The sequence below is a fragment of the Carcharodon carcharias genome, chromosome 4 (assembly GCF_017639515.1).
Source record: "Carcharodon carcharias isolate sCarCar2 chromosome 4, sCarCar2.pri, whole genome shotgun sequence".
In the NCBI taxonomy this organism is placed as follows: Eukaryota; Metazoa; Chordata; class Chondrichthyes; order Lamniformes; family Lamnidae; genus Carcharodon; species Carcharodon carcharias.
In genome coordinates, this window is record NC_054470.1 from 59,028,734 (window position 1) to 59,042,040 (window position 13,307).

The 13,307-nt window shown below is 39.9% G+C and overlaps 1 protein-coding gene across 2 annotated transcripts in view; it reads left to right on the forward strand.

Moving 5' to 3' along the window:
* LOC121276931 (cyclin-dependent kinase 4 inhibitor B-like) overlaps positions 1-13,307 on the forward strand; it is a 64,744-nt gene that overhangs the window by 25,231 nt on the left and 26,206 nt on the right. The window contains exon 1 of one of the 2 annotated variants that reach the window (XM_041185617.1): positions 10,183-10,199. The exons of the other annotated variant lie outside the window; for it this stretch is intronic. The gene's annotated coding sequence lies outside the window, so the exon portion shown is untranslated. Of the gene's footprint in view, positions 1-10,182; positions 10,200-13,307 lie in introns of those variants that run through there. 2 annotated transcript variants of the gene reach the window in all.

A 13,307-nucleotide genomic window follows, 5' to 3' on the forward strand; every position in this document is an offset into this window, starting at 1 on the left:
CTTGCAGGTTGAGTCGGTAGTTAGGAAGGCAAATGCAATGTTGGCATTTATTTTGAGAGAGCTAGCAAAAAAAGCAGGGATGTGCTGCTGAGGCTTTATAAGGCTCTGGCCAGACCACATTTAGAACATTGTGAGCAATTTTGGGCCCCATATCTGAGGAAAAATGTGCTGGCCCTGGAGAGGATCCAGAGGAGGTTCACAAGAATAATCCCAGGAATGAAAGGCTTAACATATGAGGAAAGTTTGAGGACTCTGGGTCTATACTCAATGGAGTTTAGAAGGATGAGGGGGGATCTGATTGAAACTTACAGAATACTGAAAGGCCTGGATAGAGTGGACGTGGGGAAGATGTTTCCATTAGTAGGAGAGATTAGGACCCAAGGGCATAGCCTCAGAGTAAAGGGAAGACCTTTTAGAACAGAGATGAGGGGAAATTTCTTTAGCCAGAGATTGGTGAATCTATGGAATTCATTGCCACAGAAGGCTGTGGAGGCCAGGTCATTGAGTGTATTTAAGACCGAGATAGATAGGTTCTTGATTGGTAAGGGGATCAAAGGTTACGGGGAGAAGGCGGGAGAATGGGTTTGAGAAACTTATCAGCCATGATTGAATGGCGGAGCAGACTCGATGGGCCGATTGGCCTAATTTCTGCTCCTATGTCTTATGGTCTTATGGTCTAAATCAAGCATAGGACTGATGATATCATAAATTGTAAAAAAAAAGCTGAAATGATTTATGAATATTTGCAATATCAGCATTGAATTACTGTTTTAAACTTTGTTATTGTTTCTACTATCCAGGGAATAGCTGGTATAAAAAAATCTACTTTTCTACTTGTCAAGTGATGGGCACATTGAATGCAACTGCAATTGCATAGCTTAGGTGAAAAGTATTAAGGTTCACTGTGATATATAACCAGAAGAAACACAGCATCACATGATAGGCACTGCAGTGAAATGAGATTGTTTTAATTTTCACCAGCAAGGTACCAGTATTGAGTTTATATTACACATAGAAGTGTGTTCAGCAATATTACAAGACAGAAAGATCATTGAAAAACTCATATCATACGCTAAATTGTGAATATTGCCCAAGTTTGTAACCCTCATCTGACCTCTAAAGCCTGTATAATTATGGTCTTGGAATCGCTCCAATGCAGCTGTTTGTTTTTACTCTGTTATGTTTCCTCTCTTCTGCCATTGCCATTGGTTAATATTAGACGGTGATTCCGCAGGCAGAAGATGCTCTTCAGTACTTCAGTCACATGGCCTTTCTTAATGGCTATGCTCAGTTAGACTATTCCACCACAGTGGCATCACAGCCAAACCTGATCCTGCTCCCGCCCAATGCCCACTTTCTCACACTTTCCAGCAGAGCTAATTGAACAGCAATCAGAAGTGGAAACCCTGATTTTTTTTTTTCTCTAACCCAGGATGCTGAGGCAAATAGCACCATCATTACTGCTGGCCTGATAGAGACCAACTAACTTCACACGTACCAGGGAATTGCTTGAGATCTTTGACTCAGTTGTACACTGTGCAGTCCATTCAACAGTTGAGCTATGTGAAGGATTTTTTTAACATAATAATCTGTACAGTAAAATGAGTGTTTTTTAATATGATCCTTTTTATTTTAATGCCTTTGTTAAGGTCAACATGTAATTGATGTGGGGTGATTTCATAGGTAATGGATAAGCAGTTATGATATAATCACTGCAAACCTATTAGGAAATAATTTGCAGTAGATCACTAGGAAGTTCAACATCAATATTAAACCCTTCAGCTAGTTACATTACCAGACTTCCGTTGTATTGGATATAGCTCAGTAGTGGAGCAGGTGCTTTGCATGTATGAAAGGTTGGGTTTGACCTCTTGTAGTTCCATGAAAATCTGGAAACAAATTTAAAATGAATCCAAAGTTCAACTTTAATCAGTGGCAGTGCATAAGGAGATTTTATATTTAAGTACTCCTTCAGAGACTTGTGCATCATTGAGGGAGTAGTGCAATGTCAGAGGTGCCATCTCTTGGATAACATGTTAACTGAGGCCTGGCCTTCCCTTTGTGATGGATTTGAAAGATCTCATGGCAAAATTGAAAGATGCTCAATGGATAAACTTTTATCCCTCTACAAAATTACTATTGCAGGTTATCGGGTCAGTAGCTCATTGCTGTTTGAGGGACCTTGTGTACACAGATTGACTACATTTCAAAAATTATTTCATTGACTGTAAAGCACTTTGTGATGTCCTGATAAGTGATATATAAATAAAAATTCTTGCCTTCTTGATATTGAAATGAATGGGTGATGCTGTTATCAAATCGCCTATTCCTACTGCTCCAGAGGTGGCGCTGCAACCCTTTTCATTTGTTTTGTCAGCTTTTTCTACTGTCTCCTGTCTCAATTCTCAACACTTCAGAATCTCTCATCCATCCTAATGTTGTTATCCGCCTTGCTCTGTACCCATTTGTTAATCTGTCTGACTAACTGAAAGCAACACCACAGGAAGTTCACTAATGTAACATTTTTAAATCATCTCCTTCAACATAAAACAGCACGTTGTTAACAATTTCCTAATGGATCTAGCTACACACCTTCCAAACTCTAAATGTCATCCTACATGGGTCCTGTACAATGCACAATCAATCTGACAAACAGCAGTTCCTGGTCTCCAGTTTTCTATAAATTCTCCGTAAAACTGGTTCATAATTATAAGCATAATTTGGAGATTATAGTGACAACTTTCAAATCTTGCATATGTATAATAATTACAAAACAAGTAGTCTAAATTTGGAAAACTAAATGTTGTAAACAAAAATGAAAAAGATGTGAGATATGTTTTAATTGATAGTTACTCCTAATACATTGAAACATTGCAAACAAGTTCCATTTTTACAATTTCCATTATCAGCAATGCAAACATGTTCACTTGTTCATGGACTGTCAGACTGTGCTGGCTGCTGATGAGTACATCTTTGTCTTGATGCACTTTTCCATATCACATATTGATCTAGTCACAGTTATAGTGTGACTAGATCAATCAGAAGACTTAAATCTTATATTTCAGTCGCTCCTATTTCCAAGTAGCTGAGATGAAGGGATATGAAAGCTGTTAAGTAGGAGATTTTTAAAAAATTGTCTTATCTGTTCATGGGATGTGGGCATCGCTGCTAAGACCAGCATTTATTGTCCATCCCAAATTGCTCTTGAGAAAGCGGTGGTGAACTGCTGCCTTGAATCCATACAGTATATGTGACGTAGGTAAACCCACAGTTCCGTTAGAGAGAGAGAGTTTCAGAATTTTGCCTCAGCAAGGGTGAAAGGCTGATGATATATTTCCAAGTCAGGATGGTATGTGACTTCGAGGGGAAATTGGAGAGCATTTCATCACCATCCTGATTTATCTCTTGTAGATTTTGAACAGGCTTTGGAGAATCAAGAGATGAGTTGCTCACTGCAAAATTCGCAGCCACTGACCTGCTCTTGTGGCCAAAATATTTATGAGGCTGCTCCAGTTCAGTTTCTGGTCAATGGTAACTGCCAGAATGTTGATAGTGGGGGATTCAGCAATGGTAACGCCATTGAATGTCAAGGGAGATGGTTGGATTCTCTCTTGTTGGAGATGGTCATTGCCTGGTACTTGTGTGGGATGAATGTTGCTTGTCACTTATCAGACTGAGCCTGAATATTGTCCAGGTCTTGCTGCATATGGATGCAGACCACTTTGGTAACTGAGGAGTCATGAATGGTGCTGAACATTGAGCAATCATCAGCAAACATCCCCACTTTAGACCTTATGGTGGAGGGAAGGTCATTGATGAAGCAGCTGAAGATGGTTGAGCCTAGGACATCAGCTTGAGGAACTCCTGCTATGATGTCCTAGGACTGAAATGATTGACCTCCAACAACCACAACCATCTGCTAGGTATGACTCCAGCCAGTGGAGAGTTTTCCCCGATTCCCTTTGACTCCAGTTTTGCTAAGGTACCTTGATGCCACACTCAATCAAATGCTGCCTTGTTGTCAAGGTCAGTCGCTCCCACCTCACCTCTGGATTTCCGCTCTTTTTTCCATATTTGGACCAAGGCTGTAATGAGGTCAGAAGCTGAGTGGTCCTGGAAGAAGTAAACTGTCAGTGAGCAGGGGTTTTTGTGAGTAAGTGCCACTTCATAACACTGTCAATGACACTTTCCATCATTTTGCCGACAATTGAGGGTAGACTTATGGGTTGTAATTAGCTAAATTGGATTGATCCTGCTTTTTGTGGACAGGACATATCTGGGCAGTTTTCTACATTGTCAGATAGATGCCAGTGTTGTAGCTGTACTGAAACAGCTTGGTTAGGTGTGCCACTAGTTCTGGAGCACAGTATTACAGCTGGGGTGTTGTCAGGGCCTTTGCAATATCCAGTACCTTCAGCTGTTTCTTGATATCATGTGGAGTGAATTGAATTTGCTGAAAACTGGCATCTCTGATGCTGGGGTACTGCAGAAGAGGCTGAGATGGTTCATCCACGTGGCACTTCTGGCTGAAGATGGTTGCGAAAGCTTCAGCCTTGTTTTTTTCACTACCATTGCTGGCCTTCTCTATCATTCAAAGTGGCGATATTCATGGACCCTCCTCCTCCCATTAGTTGTTTAATTGTCCTCTACCATTCGCAACTGTATGTGGCAGGGCTGCAGAGCTTTGCTTGGACTCATTGTTTGTGGGATCGCTTAGCTCTGCCTATTGCATGTCGCTTCTACTGTTTAGCATGCATCTTGTCCTGTGTTATAGCTTCACCAGGTTGGCACTTCATTTTTACATATGCTGCTCTTATCATGGGCAAGAATTTTCCTGTCGGTGAGAGGGGGCGGGGCCCGCTCGCCAACACAATGACATCGGGTGGAACTCCCAACGTGACCACGCGTCATTTGCATTTTCAGGTTGGCGGGGCAGAGCCAAGTCAGCTGTGCACCAGCCGACCTATCACTGGCCTACTGAGGCCATTCAAAAAACAATTAAAGCAATAGTGGACCTGCCCGTCCAACCTTAATGTTGGCAGGCAGGTTGGGAGCGCTGGCAGCCACCTGAAAAAGCATGAAACTTCATCCATGGGCAGGATGAGGTTTCATGACTGAATTTAAAAATTAACATTCACTTTTACTTAAAGTTATGTCCTTGTCCCAACTCATGTGACATTGTCACATGAGAGGACATGGATGGTAAATGAAATTTTCGAGACAAAAACTTTTTCCCTTTGAGAACCGATCTTCCTGAGGGAGCACTTAGTCTCAGAGAGATCGGAGCTCACTTCCGCATTTGCCATATTTGCCATTCCACCAGCCCCCCCGCGCACACCCCCCCCCCCCCCCCCGCCCCCCCCGACCATACACACACAGGGAGCACACAGTACTTCCGGATGGATGTCACGCTGGGCGGACCTTAATTGGTCCACCCATGGAAAATGGCCAATCGGAGGGGTGCCTGCCCATGCCCATTCCCCCACTCCCACCCCCCCCCCCCCCCCCCCACCCCCGACGGAGGGAACATTTTGCCATTGCTCTCCTACACTTTCATTGAACCAGGGTTGGTTTCCTTGCTTGATGTGAATGGTAGAATGAGGATATGCCAGGCCGTGAGGTTACAGTACAATACAATTCCCCTGCTGCCGTAGCCCACAGCACCTAATGGATGCCCAGTTTTAAGCTGCATGATCTTTTCTGTATCTATCCTATATCCCATTTAGCATAATGGCAGTGCCACACAGCAAGATGGAGGATATCTCATGTGTGAAGATGGGACATCATCATCATGAGGACTGTGCAGTGATCACTCTTACCGCTACTGTCATAGACAGATGCATCTGTGACAGATTGGTGAAGACAAGGTCAAGTAGGTTTTTCTCATGTGTTGGTTCTCCTACTTTCTCCTATAAGCCCAGGCTGACAGATATGTCCTTGAGAACTCAGCCAGCTCGGTCAGTAGTGCTGCGACCAAGCCACTCTTGGTGGACATTGAAGTACCCCATCCAAAGCATATTTTGTGTCTTTGCAACCCTCAGTGCTTTTTTCAAGTGCTGTTCAATGTGTAGGAGCACTGATTCATCAGGGAATGTGGTAGGTGGTAATCAGCAGGAGATTTCCATGCCCATATATGACCTGAGGCCATGACACTTCATGAGGCCCTGAGTTAATATTAAGGACTCCCAGGGCCACTGCCTCCCAACTGTATACCACTGCATCACTACCTGCTGGCGGGACAGGACACACCGAGGGATGCTAATAGAGGAGTCTGGGGCATAGGCTATAAGGCACAAATCTGTGAGTATGACTACAGTCTGCTGGGGATGCTCTCCCAATTTTGGCATAAGTCCCCAGATGTTACTGAGGAGGACTTCTCAGGGTCAACTGGGCAGGGTGTGTCTATATCCTATCTGATACCTAGGTCCATGCCAGGCGGTCTGTCCTGTTTTATTTTTATTTGACTGTTACAACTCAGGGGCTTGCTGGGCCATTTCAAAGGGCAGTTAAGAGTCATCCACATTGCTGTGGGTCTGGAGTCACATTTAGTCCACACTGGATAAGGACGGCAGATTTCCTTCCCTGAAGGCCATGAGTGAATGAGTTGATTTCTCACTATATTCCGGTAGCTACACAGTCACAGTTAGACATACTCATTTTTTAATTCCAAATTTATTAACCTAATTGAATTTAAATTCCCTCAGCTACCATGATGGGATTTGAATTCATGTTTCCAGATGATTGGTTATGATTATAAATTTTAAGTTAAAAAAAGTTTACAATAGACCAGGTTACATACAAAGAAAATATGATATTAGAGTTGAAGTAATGAAAAAAGAAAATGGCAAAATAGAAAGGTGAGCAAGCACATACATAACATTTTAAATTTTGATTTAAAATTGCACTCGTTCTTCAGCATATGATAAGTCATATCAGAGGATACTAGATGGATGCAACAGATGTCAGACCCAAGTAATTTTGTCAATTATCCAATTTTCCCAGGAACACAAAGATAATTCATCTAGTCATTTTTTTTCTCCTTTCAGAGTGTTTATCCTTTGCATACCAACATACTTTGCATAAAATTCAGCAGGCCTAAACCTGCCCATACATGTAACAAAATGCAGATGATTTTGCAGAATTGTCAGTGAGCCCATCTAGCTAATCTCCTCAGAAACTAACTTCCTTTACCCACATCCCCCACTTAATAATCCGACCCTAAACTCCATTCAGTACTTTTAACTATGCCTCGAATGAGATAATTTCTAACATCAACATTGCATTATCTCCTTTCTGTTGAGGGGAAAAATGTATTAGGTGATATCTGTGACCTGAAAGGCGACTAAGAAGTTGGTTAATCATAATTCATTAATACTTGAATAACACTTATGCCCAATAGCTGTACTTAAGTAATAAAAATTTTAAAAAGACAATTGACAAAGACAGATTTGCAAATTGCAAAGTAAGTTTTTTTTCCATTTCCTAGTGAAAGAATAGGGCCTATTTTGGTAGTGTCTATTTCCCTTTCTAATGATTAGACTATTGATAAAGAATTTGAAGAGAAACCTAAAACCATGACCTATTTATCGTTCACAACTTAACCAGTTCAATGTAGATTTTGTGGGACTGTTTTAAAAATATATTTTTATGGTGTAGCATGTCAGGTAACATCACTGGGCCATATAAAGTACAATTCATCACCAATGCATATCAACATATATCAATATATTTCAAATATACATTGAAAGTCCCGTAATTCCTTCAATTTTTGACAGTACAGATCATATGCTTATAAGCTCTCAAAGCAAAACAATATTAGTAGAACTGTCCAGTAATAATCCTGCTAAAGAGCTCAGTACAGTGGGTTATCATGGCAAGAGTACAGTGTACATTGTAACAGCAGAATAAGATTGAACTCACTGTAAATGCCGCTGTTTATTTTACTCCCTTAGCTTTGGTTAAATTTGTTGAAATGGCTATGGCAATTTCAATAGCTGACACTAGAAACTGAAACATCATTGCTGAAATTTAAAACAAAAACAGAACTACCTGGAAAAACTCAGCAGGTCTGGCAGCATCGCGGAGAAGAAAAGAGTTGACGTTTCGTGTCCTCATGACCCTGCAACAGAACTGAGTGAATCTCAGGAAAGGGGTGAAATATAAGCTGGTTTAAGGTGGGGGAGAGGGGGAGTTGGGGGAGAGAATTGGGGGGGGAGTGGTGTGGTTGTAGGGACAAGCAAGCAGTGATAGGAGCAGATAATCAAAAGATGTCACAGACAAAAGAACACAGAGGTGTTGAAGGTGGTGATATCATCTAAACGAATGTGCTAATTAAGAATGGATGGTAGGGCACTCAAGGTACAGCTCTAGTGGGGGTGGGGTGGAAAGACTAGCAGGGCATAAAAGATTTAAAAATAATGGAAATAGGTGGGAAAAGAAAAATCTATATAAATTATTGGAAAACATAAAAGGAAGGGGGAAGAAACGGTGTGGGGATGGAGGAGGGAGTTCAAGATCTAAAGTTATTGAATTCAATATTCAAAATATCCCGTCACATTCTGAGATCCACACTCAGTGCCATGCGCGTTTTTTGTTTTGGATTTCCATCATCCGCAGTTTTTTGTTTTTATTGCTGAAATTTAGATCTATATGTATATTTCCTAATATTTTCAAGTTAATTCAAGTGGTGTTTCTGCATTTTATTTTCTAAATGCTTGGTGAAAAAAATTGACTTATTCTAATAGTTTATGAAGGAAGTCACGCTCCTATACATTTCAAATATACAATAGTGTTCGCAGAGTGTTGGAAAGCCATTACAGGACTGGAAAAAGAAACTGTTATCAGTGTATTAGAATTTCAGTTTATTTCAAATTAAGTGTTAACACAACAAGGTTGCAATGCTCATGCAACATTCATAAGTCTTTCATTGTCCAATATTTCCCCAAAATATAGAAAAAATAAGTAGTGTGAGGATATTTGCAATGGGCTTTAGTACTGCAAACAAATATTTGTAGTAAACAAAAGTACTGATAAAACCTAGTGCCATACTAAGAACTAAACCTCTAAAATGTTAAGGCTATTTAAGAGACTGACTGGCACATAGCATTCCTTTAAAACAAAAGTAGTGGTGATCTTATTCATTTTAGTTCTGTAATTCATCATATGGAGGAGGAATTTAAAAGATTATGTAAATGCTGATATAGGAAGAAATTAAGTGTCCTTATTATGGCTACAATATTTTTTCGAGTGACGTAACTCAATCCTATCTGAAGCCTATTAGAACAAATTGTTTTTGACTGCTTCCTCTGCATGAATTAAGTGATGCTGGGAGATTGGACTTCTCTTCCCTGTATAGTTCCTCAATGTAGTGAATAAACCCTTTCTCACTTCCTATGACTGAAGTGTTTTGCAACTTAACTTCAATAACAAAAATATAACCTACATTCCAATTGGAGCACTGGAATAAAGCAGTCCAGAATGAATGTAGGTCATGTAAACCATAGTAGTTATGTTTCTTCAGTGGCTTACCATTCTAGGCATAATGGCCGACACCAACTGGTCCATGTTACTGATCCATTATGTAAGTTATAGTGAATAAAAATAATGTTTAAGTTGTTCAGAGTTACAAGTCCTAGCTCAAATAGGAATGTTATTTCTACATCTTCCAGTGCTTTGCTGATGTCACCCTATAACCAGCCCCAAAGAGATGGCCAAGAGTTATTTTTTCTCTTATACCACCGCGAACAGCCTGACCTTTGAACCATGCCTCTTGAAGTATAAGTCAGTTCCCTATATTTGGAGGACATACAATTTGCATGAAGGTACATCTTATATTCAAGATTTTATAGTATTTCAAATGTGTTATTTACTCACAACAATTCAATTCACTTATTCACTATGGTTAGGTTAGAGAAGGAGAAAAAGCATAAGGAGTCATCTCAACTGATTCCAGTATTGTAAATGACTATCATTTACAGTAAATGTGTTTGATGTGAAGGCTTAGATGACTGTAGGGTGAACCAGATGGCAGACTGTTCCAGTTAATGGCTGTGGATATAGTTCTCTCATTCTCTTTGGAACGATGTTCCTTTTTGTTTTCACTATAACGTATCTAATGTTGAAATATTTTTTATTTGACAGTAACCTTTAAAGCTTGAATGCTGTAGCATTTCTGAACCAAAACTAAAAATTGGAATAAGGTTAGAATTTTAATTTAATTCATGAGCATCACATTAATCAGTGCTCTTCACTCCTGCATCTTCCTCCAGTTTGCCTTTAAACATTTACTCTTGTAAACTGCTGCAAGTTAATTTTGCTTCAGCAAGAAACCACATTTATATAATGGCTTCAAAATGGAAATATGCCAGCATACTTGGCGTAGGGATGGGTGGGAAGAAAAAAAAGTTAAAGAACTAAAGGGAAATTTGCTGAGCTGTGATACAAAATCTAGGTCTGGTGGCCAAAAGGTCTGCCAAAAAGATTTTTGAAGAAACAGGGGGTTTTAGGCAAGTTGTTTTGAGGCAGCTGAAGGCTCTGTCACCAAGGGCTGGATAAAAGGAGGGGACTGTATAAAAAAAACTGCACTGAAAGATCAAAGAGTATAAGACAAATGTGAGACTGAAGGATGCTGCTGAGTTTGGATGGAGTGGGGACATAGATGGATTTTGCAGCTGTCATGGGAGAAACAAGGTACATTTTTGAATGCTGTAAAGGTCTCTAAGGATTAATAAAAGTTCCTAGTAATCACACTCCAATTTTGTGCTCAGTGCTTATTCTAAAGTAGTTATTTCTTGTGGTCATGTAAACACAGTGTTAATATATTCCTTTTCCCTTTGTGTTCTGTTTTTACCAAAATAAAGGTAATGTATTGGGCAATGTCATAAGATCTTCCCATCAGTCAGATCTAGATGTTAGTAAGCATATTAATAATATTCTTGGTGTATTAATGGGATTGTTTCATGTCTGTGAAAGGTTAGCTGCGTATTGGGTTTTCACCAGTAACCAAGGACATAATCCGACAGGAGGCTCTTTAACCTCGAGCATAAATAAAACCTCTCTTGTTTGGCAAATCGACCAGGATTCTACTGAGCATCCCAATGGACCAGTACACCCCTATAACTAAACTGTAACTCATGAGTTGTAAGTCAGCAACTTTTCTTTCAACAGCCTTGTTTATTTTCCTGATAAGACTCCAAAATCTGCAGTATCCTCTACTTTTGGTGGTCCCATATTGTTATTCCAACAGTATTTGGAGGGATCGTCGGATTTGTGATGAGTTGGCTATACAAGGACACAATAGGGGCAGTGCACAGAGTGATCAGATATCTCATTTTTAAAGGAACAATCCCATATTTAAGCCCTATCAAAGGCGCCCTCATTTTTCTTAAAAAGTAGCAAATTGTCCCATATTTTCTGCTTCCTGATGTCTATTGCATTTTGTAACACCTGATGTCACCAAATTGCTTTAGTTCCAGAAACAAACCTAAGGGTAAGCAACGGGGTTGTGTAATATTGCAATATTATTCCAACATGAAGAAAGACTCTACAAAAATGATGCACCATCAGTGGCAAGTTAAGAATGGAATAAAATTGAAAGAAAAGGTGTTACAATGCTGTGGAGGTTAGTAGTGAGCTAGAATATTAGGAACATTTTAGAAACCAGCAAAGGATGACTTTTAAAAAAAGGAAAATTAGAATATGAGCGCAACCTAGCAAGAAATATAAAAACAGACAGTAAAAGCTATTACAAATATATGAAAAAGGGGGAGAGTAGCTAAATTAAATTTTATTCCCTTAGGGGAAGAGACTTGGAATTAATAATGGGAAACAAGGAAATAGCAGAGACTTTGAACAAGTATTTTGTATCTGTCCACACAGTAGAAGACACAAAAGCATCCCAAGAATAGTAGAAAATCAAGGAACAAAGGGGTTGGTGGGGGAGGAGCTTCAAACAACTCCAATCACTTGATCTTAATTTAAACAATTGTATAGCAAAATCCTGATTGATTGCCGTTGAACTCGGTCGAATGTGAATAATTTTACCAGGTGCCCCGTGTTCCGAACAGGGGAATACGGTTAGCTTAGCAGCACAGCAAATGAATGCGATGTACAGAGGTTTATGTTATCTGTTAATTCTAATTGGTGTAAAAGACTAGAACTGGGAGCTGTGAAGATAAACACCTTTTCAAAGGCCGACATTCACCATTTCACTTAGACACGTTTTTACCTTAGACATTAGGCCTTTGACTGGCTTATAGAACGGTGACAATCAAGATTGCAGCATTCTGTTTCATGCCTCCAAATAGTTTCACAAATGTACAAGATTGACCTTTGCAGTCAGTGCTGAGAAGAGTTGGGTCAGTACGAAAGATGGCAAGACGATTTAGAGAAGGCCAAATCCTCTTAACGTACTTTATGGGAGAGATATGGTGGAGGCCGCCAAGTTCAGAGAGAAGCGAGTTTTAATCTCGCTATTTTTCCATGAGAAACGGGAATGAGTACGGAAGATTTGCCCCACTCTGTCTGTTTGTGATACCTGTAAGGCTTGACTGTTTGACTCTCCTTTATACTGTTGACTGAAATCGATATGAAAAAAATCCATCAAACAAATAAAGGGAAATCTAGAAATAAAATATTTTCTCCTGCAATTAATAATACAGGGAACAATGACTTGTAAATAAAATGCTAGTTTTGATTACTCCGAGATACTGCAACTGTAAGCTTGAGTCAAAAACTGACAGACATAAAGTCATAGTCATACAGCACCAGAGACCATCCGGCCCATCGGGCCTTTGCCGGCTCTTTGATACTAGATGTCACCGACAACCAGCACTCATTGACCTAACTGCTTCATTGCCGCTATTTCAAACACAAGGACGTGAATGCCGTGCGCCTGAAAAGCTAATTTCACAAAAAGTGTTTAAACCTGCCTCGCTCAAAACATGAATTCGGGCCACGTGTGAGGAAGAATGAAACACCTTTACTCAAAGAGCGTCAGAAATAAACGACCTTATGAATCATTTTACATTATTATATGTTATGAATCACTATCTGGAGGCCGGCGGCTGGGGAGAGATGCGGAGTAAAACAAATGAAATTAGGTCGCCTCTAAAGAGTTTAAATTTAGAAGATTACACCTGTCCATAATCGTGGCATTCAAAACGTTTCTTCGTCCCGAGTGAAATTCTGTGGTCAGAATGTATCTTAAAATACGGTATTCTCGCTTAACCTGTAAAATGCAACATTGTTGGTGAATTTAAATTATTAAATGTAGTTCCCGCGAAAAAGGTAATCGGAATATACTGTAT